Here is a 7,370-nt window from a genome sequence, read left to right on the forward strand (position 1 = left end):
AATGTTTTTTTTCCAGTTTTGCACAGATTTTTCCTGTTCTGTAAGACTGAAAGGACTTTCCTAAGGCTCAGTGACAGTAAGAGCTTCAAGTTAATATACAGTCTTAAGTCTCATTAATTTGCCCTTGGCCCTGCCCAGCATTGGAATGTGGTCCTTAAGTAATTACCTGTAATTGAATTTGGCTGCAGGCTGAAAGAGTGTCTACAGTTACCTAAAAATTAGGTCACTAAGAGAAACTTAAGCATCCCTTTCCCTCTAGAGATGTGCATTTAATTTCCTTTGGGAAAATATTATATTCTGGCCTTAACCTTTCCCTGCTTCTTGAAATGTAAGCATGCCTACGTGTTTCTACTTGGAGCTTGCTTAAGAACAGCTTTCCTTTTCTGAAATCAGGTAGCGGGAAACACAAGTAAAATCTTAAAACACATACAAAGGGCAGTAGTAATTTCCTCCAAGGCTCACCATATACTGATGCTTTATCAGCCACATGGGTCAACCAAACATACCTACTCCAACTGCAAAGGCTGAAGGGTCAAAACACCCTGAGCTGGAGTCATTTAAGTAGGGTACATGCCCTTAAAACTATGTTTTTCAACATGTTTGACTAAATTGGTAATTCTTTCCCCATTGGTTTTTCTGCCAGGGAATTCCTATATGGAACCAAGATGCAGGGCCCTATAATGCTTCGGGAACAGAGATCAGAGTACTATCCAAGGCTATTGTGTACTGAAAATAGTGCGCACTTTAAAACAGCCAACTTCTAAATGTGTTAGATTACAACTCCCATCATTCACAACCAGCTGACTGGGTGACAGATTCAGGGAGTGCATCTGGTTGCTTTGGCTGTGCATTCCTTCATGGCAGGAAGCTGGACAGCATAGTCTCTTCTAACAACATGGTTGCAACCACATTGTAGAACTATTGCAGTTTGATATCACTTTAATTGCAATGGCTCAATACTATAGAACCCTGGGAGTTGTAGTTTGGTGGGGCATCAGCACCCTTGGGCAGAGAATGCTAAATACCTTGTAAAACTGATTCCATAGAATTGAGGTATGGCAATTAAAGTGGTTTCAAACTGCATGAATTCCACAGTGTATATGCACCCCATGATTGTACTTACAGCCAGAAGGTTATGCAAAGAGTGTGCACTCATATATAATTTATTATTTATTTATTTACAGTATTTATATTCCACCCTTCTCACCCCAAAGGGGACTCAGGGCGGATCACATTACACATATAAGGCAAACATTCAATGCCTTGACATAGAACAAAGACAAAGACAAACGCAGGCTCCGAGCTGGCCTCGAACTCATGACCTTTTGGTCAGAGTGATTGGTCTCAGCTGGCTGCTCACCAGCTTGCACCACAGCCCGGGCCTAAAAAGCAAGGGTAGATTGCAAGATCTGCCACTCTGCAAATAAATTTTTGCCATTTCAGGAAGGATGGGGGAACTTGGGGAGATCCAATATTTTGTCCTATAACTCCCATTAGCCTCACCCAGCTCATGGCAAAAGGTTGGGGAAATTTCTGCTCCAAAACTGAAAAGCCAAAAGTTCACTAAACCTGTCTTGAGGAAAACTTTGGTACCCGATACAGAATCATAGATGAAGCTTCTTCTCTCTTAACGAGATCCATATAAATAAAATAATGTCAGATGCCTCCACAGGAAAGGCAGGTCAATTAAAACAAGAAGCAACTATGGTTTGAGTTGCTATGGTTTGCTGTGAGTTTTCCATGTCCATGTATGGCCATGTTCCAGAAGCATTCTCTCCTGACATTTTGCCCACATCTATGACAGGCAACCTCAGAGGTTGTGAGGTCTGTTGGAAACTAGGCAAGTGGGGGTTATATATCTGTGGAATACCCAGGGTGGGAGAAAGAACTGTCTGTGTGAAGCAAGTGTGAATGTTGCAATTAGCCACCTTGATTAGCATTAAATGGCCTTGCAGCTTCAAAGCCTGGGGGAATCCTTTGCTGGTAGGTTGGCCCTGATTGTTTCATGCCTGGAATTCCCCTGTTTCTTGAGTGGTTTGTATGGCAAGAAAAACGCAAGAGATTCCTTTCCACAAGCCAATAACTGACACCTATTTCCTACAAATCTGACCAATTCTCTGCTGTCTAGATTGGAACCGCTATACGTATACAAAATTCTTTGGCAGGGAATGCTAAAGAACTTGTAAAACTACAGCTCCCATGATTCCATAGTATTGAGTCATGGCAGTTAAACTACATTAATTCTACATCACAGATGCACCCAAGGTGAACACTAGTCTGATTTGGAGGAATATTAGAGGGGGAACCAAAGCAGTGGGCAAACTGAATCCATTATTGATCTAATTAAGAGAGCCTTTCCATTATTGGGAGCCCCCAATGGCACAGCGGGTTAAAACGCCGAGCTGCTGAACTTGCTAAATGAAAGGTCGGCAGTTTGAATCTCGGGAGAAGGGTGAACTCCCACTGTTAGCCCCAGCTTATGTCAACCTAGCAGTTCAAAAACATGCAAATGTGAGTGGATCAAGGGGTACCACTCCAGCAAGAAAGTAACGACGCTCCATGCAGTCATGCCGGCCACATGACCTTGCAAGTTAAACTTCTGAGTTGCTGACAGAAAGGTCGGTGGTTTGAATCTGGGGATTGGGGTGAGCTCCTACTGTTAGCCCCAGCTTCTGCCAACCTGGCAGTTCCAAAACGTGCAAATGTGAGTGGATCAATAGGTACGGCTCCAGTGGGAAGGTAACGGCCTTCCATGCAGTCATGCCGGCCACATGACCTTGGAGGTGTCTATGGACAACACCGGCTCTTCAGCATAAAAAATGGAGATGAGTACCAAGCCCCCAGAGTCGGACATGACTAGACTTAATGTCAGGGGAAAACCTTTACCTTCCATTATTGAGTCCAAACAAGTCTCTGGAGATTTCCGGCTTCCACAGACCACTTTGAAAACAATAACCTCAATTTAAATTAAATTAAACATGTGTTGTTGAAGGCTTTCATGGCCAGAATCACTGGGTTGTTGTGCATTTTCCAGGCCGTGTGGCCATGTTCCAATACATTAAACATCTTTACAGCTTTGAGATCTTAATTCAGCTAGTCCCAGGATGTAAATCCTGCTTTTATATCAGTTACATTAAGTGCTGACATCTTTGAAAACGTATTCCAAGAGGTTTTAACAAGCTTTCTCCCCATCACTAGCAAGAGAGGAGGAGAAGATCCAGCCCCAAATGCCTAACAATTAGCCCACCCAGAGAATTGGTGAAACATTAGATTCCAGGATAATCTGATTTATACACAAACGCTGATTCGACAAAAGTATAGCAATAGAAAGCTCAAGATGTAATACGAATAACTAGGCATGGGCAAACTTGGGCCTTCCCTCCAGGTATTTTGGACTCCAACGCCCACCATTCCTCACAGCCTCAGGCCCTTTCCTTTTTCCCCTCAGCCGCTTAAGCGGCTGAGGGGAAAAAGGAAGGGGCCTGAGGCTGTGAGGAATGGTGGGCGTTGGAGTCCAAAACACTTGGAGGGAAGGCCCAAGTTCGCCCATGCCTGGTGTAGACGCACCCAAGAATCTCCCCTTCCCCAAAAAGACAATTTCTGCAAAAACATCCAGGCGGACGACCCCTTCTTACCGGCTCCAGCAGACAGGCAATCCCGTGGGCGGCAGTGCGGACGGAGGTCAGCTTGAAGCTGAAGGCATTTATACCAGAGCGGGGCGGAGGCGTGGCCAAGGCGTGATTGACAGCCGCCCCAGCCATTGGCCTGGCAATTCAGCTGATTTCCCTGGGAACCGCCCCCATTGCGCAAGGATGGCCATTCCCGGGGGATCGCGCGCGCTGCATGGCGGGACTTGGAGGCATTGCTTCCAAAAAGAAGTTCAGTGTCAGGCTATTGGGGGGTGGGGTTGCATCTACTACATTATAAATGTCTCAATACTATAGGATCCTGGGTGTTGTAGCTTGCTTTACAAAGCCTTGAGCCTTCCCTGCTCAATAGTGCCTTCCACACAGCCAGAATATCAAGACAGATAATGAATGCCACAATATCTGCTTTGAACTGGGTTATCTGAGTCCACACTGCTGCTAATATATTCCAATTCAAAGTAGATAATGTGGGATTTTATACAGCTGTGTGGAAGGGACCTGGGCCTCACCAAACTACAACCCCTCATGATTCCATTGCATTGAGCCCGTGCAGTCAAAGTGGCATCAAACCACATTAATTCTACAGTGTGGAACGGGATGCTCCAAAATCCAAAATTGGCCGTATAAGTGGCTGGGACAGTGACACTTTCTGATTATTTATTATGTGTAATGTATTGTATTGTCCCGTCGGGGAGATGGGGAGGAAAACAAATTTATTTATTTATTTATTTATTACAACATTTATATCCCGCCCTTCTCACCCAACAGGGGACTCAGGGCAGCTTACAATAAAACACACAATATAAAACCTGTACAATACACTATAAATCCGTTAAAAATTAACTTACATAAAACATTCATAAAACGCATTATAAAATACAGATAGGCGTGTTCAAGTTTAAAAGACTGGGTCTGTCAATTGAGTTCCAGCGTACATAATAGTAATTAATGCTGCTGATTCTTATTCGAAGGCCTGGCCCCACAAGTTGTACAGTAGAGTCTCACTTATCCAACATTCGCTTATCCAACGTTCTGGATTATCCAACGCAGTCTGCCTTTTAGTAGTCAATGTTTTTGTAGTCAATGTTTTCAATCCATTGTGATATTTTGGTACTAAACTCATAAATACAGTAATTACTACGTAGCATTACTGCGTATTGAACTACTTTTTCTGTCAAATTTGTTAAATATGATGTTTTGGTGCTTAATTTGTAAAATCATAACCTAATTTGATGTTTAATAGGCTTTTCCTCAATCCCTCCTTATTATCCAACATATTCACTTATCCAACATTCTGCCAGCCTGTTTATGTTAGATAAGTGAGACTCTACTGTATTATCATTATTATATAATATATTATAATATATTATTATTATTGTATTGTTTTTATCATGCTGGAAACCTCCCTGAGTCCCCTGAGGAGATAGGGCGATATATAAATAAAGTTTATTATTATTTTATTATGACACAGCAAACAAGATAGATATGCTGGATTTCGTATCACAAAATCACAAGTCGAACACTTCCCAAGTGTCTAGGACTGTGTGATGTATTTTCGGATGATGTGTGCAGATCCCAGTAGGGTGGCCTTTTGCAGTTGGCAGATCGTGATTTTGTCAATGTCTATTGTTTCCAAATGCCAGCTGATTATTTAATAATTTTGCTTCATGCACAGAATTATTAAAAATAGTGTGTATAAAAAAAGACATTCAAATTAACAAGGTGTGTACCAGGCATGGGTAAACTTTGGCCCTCCAGGTGTTTTGGACTTCAACTCCCACAATTCCTAACAGCCTACTGGCTGTTAGGAATTGTGGGAGTTGAAGTCCAAAACACCTGGAGGGCCAAAGTTTACCCATGCCTGGTATGAAACAAATGGATTGTGTGGTTGGACTTGGCTCCCATCGCCAAGACATCTCTTTGGCCGCTTCCACACTGCCATATAAAACCCAGATGATCTGCTTTGACACCACTTTAACTACCATGGCTCAATGCTATGGAACCATGGGAGCTGTTGTTTTTAGCCTTCTTTGTGAATTAGTGCAGATGCCTCAAACTACAAATCCCATGATTCCATAGCATTGAGCCATGGCACTTAAAGTGACATCTAACTGCATCAATTCTACAATATACAGAATGGGCCCTATGTTTTAGTAAAGAGAAATGACATTGTCATAATCATCATAAATAGTAAAGGCATTGGCAATGTTGGGGAAATTGCAATGCTTTCCAGTTCGGTCCCATTAAACACAACAGGACCACTGAATTGACAAGTATAAGCTTATGACGCAAGTGAACTCAGATCTGTTTCTGAATAAATGTTTATTAATCATATACACTGTGCATTTCACACTAATCTGGAAGTAAGCTTCACTGAACTCAACTGAGCTTATTTCTGAGTATATAAGCATAGGATTGTTCTGATTTAGCTTCCCTCGTCATAGGGGTTTTTCAAGGTAAAACACATTCACAAGTGGTTAACCACTGCAGACTTCTAAGCAACAGTGTCAAGAATTTTAAAAGCGCTGCTTATTAGCCCTTCTCCCAACAGGAGATCCAAAGAGGCTTATAACAGTGTTATAAACCAGGCAAAATTATAAAACCTAATGAATAAAAAAGTAAAAGTAATAAACTAAAATATTCATAATTTTGTTGTTCCATTCATTCCTTCCATTCATTTCTGACTTGTGCCAGAAGTCAGTTTTTAACAAGGGTGAGGGGACGTTATCAGAAAGGAGTATTAGGGGATAATTTTTGTATTTGATTTCTTCCTTTTCTTTGTTTTATTTTAGTGCCTGTATTTTTGATTTTTTAAGTTGTCTGTTTTGAAAATAGAATAAAAATTAAGAAAAAAGGGTTTTCTACACTGGTAACTATAATATTTATTAATAAAACAAGTTTCCAACAGGGAGGTGGGATCATTTTTTACTTGTGGCAACCCTAAGGCTCAGTTTTCTTGGCAGAATTTGTTCAGAGAGGGTTTGGCTCGGATATCCTCTGAGGCTGAGAAAGTTGACTTGCCCAAGGTCACCTGTGGTTTTTTGTGGTTTACCAAGTCACACTTTCTCAGCCTCAGAAGAAATCAAAGCCAAACCTTACTGAACAAATTTATAATTGTCCCATAATTTACTCTTAACTTATAATAGTATCAGATCAATTGTATTTTAAGAGAATGAATAACATTAAGGGTGCATCAACACTGTGTTATTAATGCAGTTTGACACCACTATAAGTGCCATAGCTCAGTGCTCTGGAATCTTGAGATTTGTTGTTTGGTGAGGCATTCTGGTGATGAATTGCTTATCTGTTCATAATGTGCCAAATTATGTTCTAGTTGTCCCAGTATGCTGAATGTCTACATCTCACTCTGCTGTAAAAGGCATAGGAGAAATCCTTATCTACAACGTAACTGCTTTCCCAATTCTAATCCTTTCATTCTATGAGCGCATCTACACTGTGGAATGAATACAGTTCTACACCACTTTGACTGCCATAGCCCAATGCTATAAAATCCTGGGATTTATAGTTTGGTGAGGCCCCATTTCTCTTTGCCAGAGGAGGCTAAAGATGTAGGGAGCTAAACTGGAGTCCCAGAACAAACTCTGGATGCTTGATACTGCTTTCACAGTCCTTACAATTATTGCACTTTGATACCACTTTAATTGCCATGGCTTCATCTTATGGAATTGTGAGATTTGTGTTTCTTGCGGTATTCAGCATTCT

General features: G+C 41.4%; 1 protein-coding gene across 1 annotated transcript in view; it reads right to left on the reverse strand.

Moving 5' to 3' along the window:
- The window catches only part of lgmn (legumain), a 35,330-nt gene extending 31,539 nt beyond the window's left edge, over positions 1-3,791 (reverse strand). The window contains exon 1 of the mRNA XM_062968309.1: positions 3,636-3,791. The gene's annotated coding sequence lies outside the window, so the exon portion shown is untranslated. The remainder of the gene's footprint in view (positions 1-3,635) is intronic.
- Between the last annotated feature and the right edge of the window lie 3,579 nt (positions 3,792-7,370).

This window comes from Anolis carolinensis, chromosome 1 (assembly GCF_035594765.1).
Source record: "Anolis carolinensis isolate JA03-04 chromosome 1, rAnoCar3.1.pri, whole genome shotgun sequence".
Classification (NCBI taxonomy): domain Eukaryota; kingdom Metazoa; phylum Chordata; class Lepidosauria; order Squamata; family Dactyloidae; genus Anolis; species Anolis carolinensis.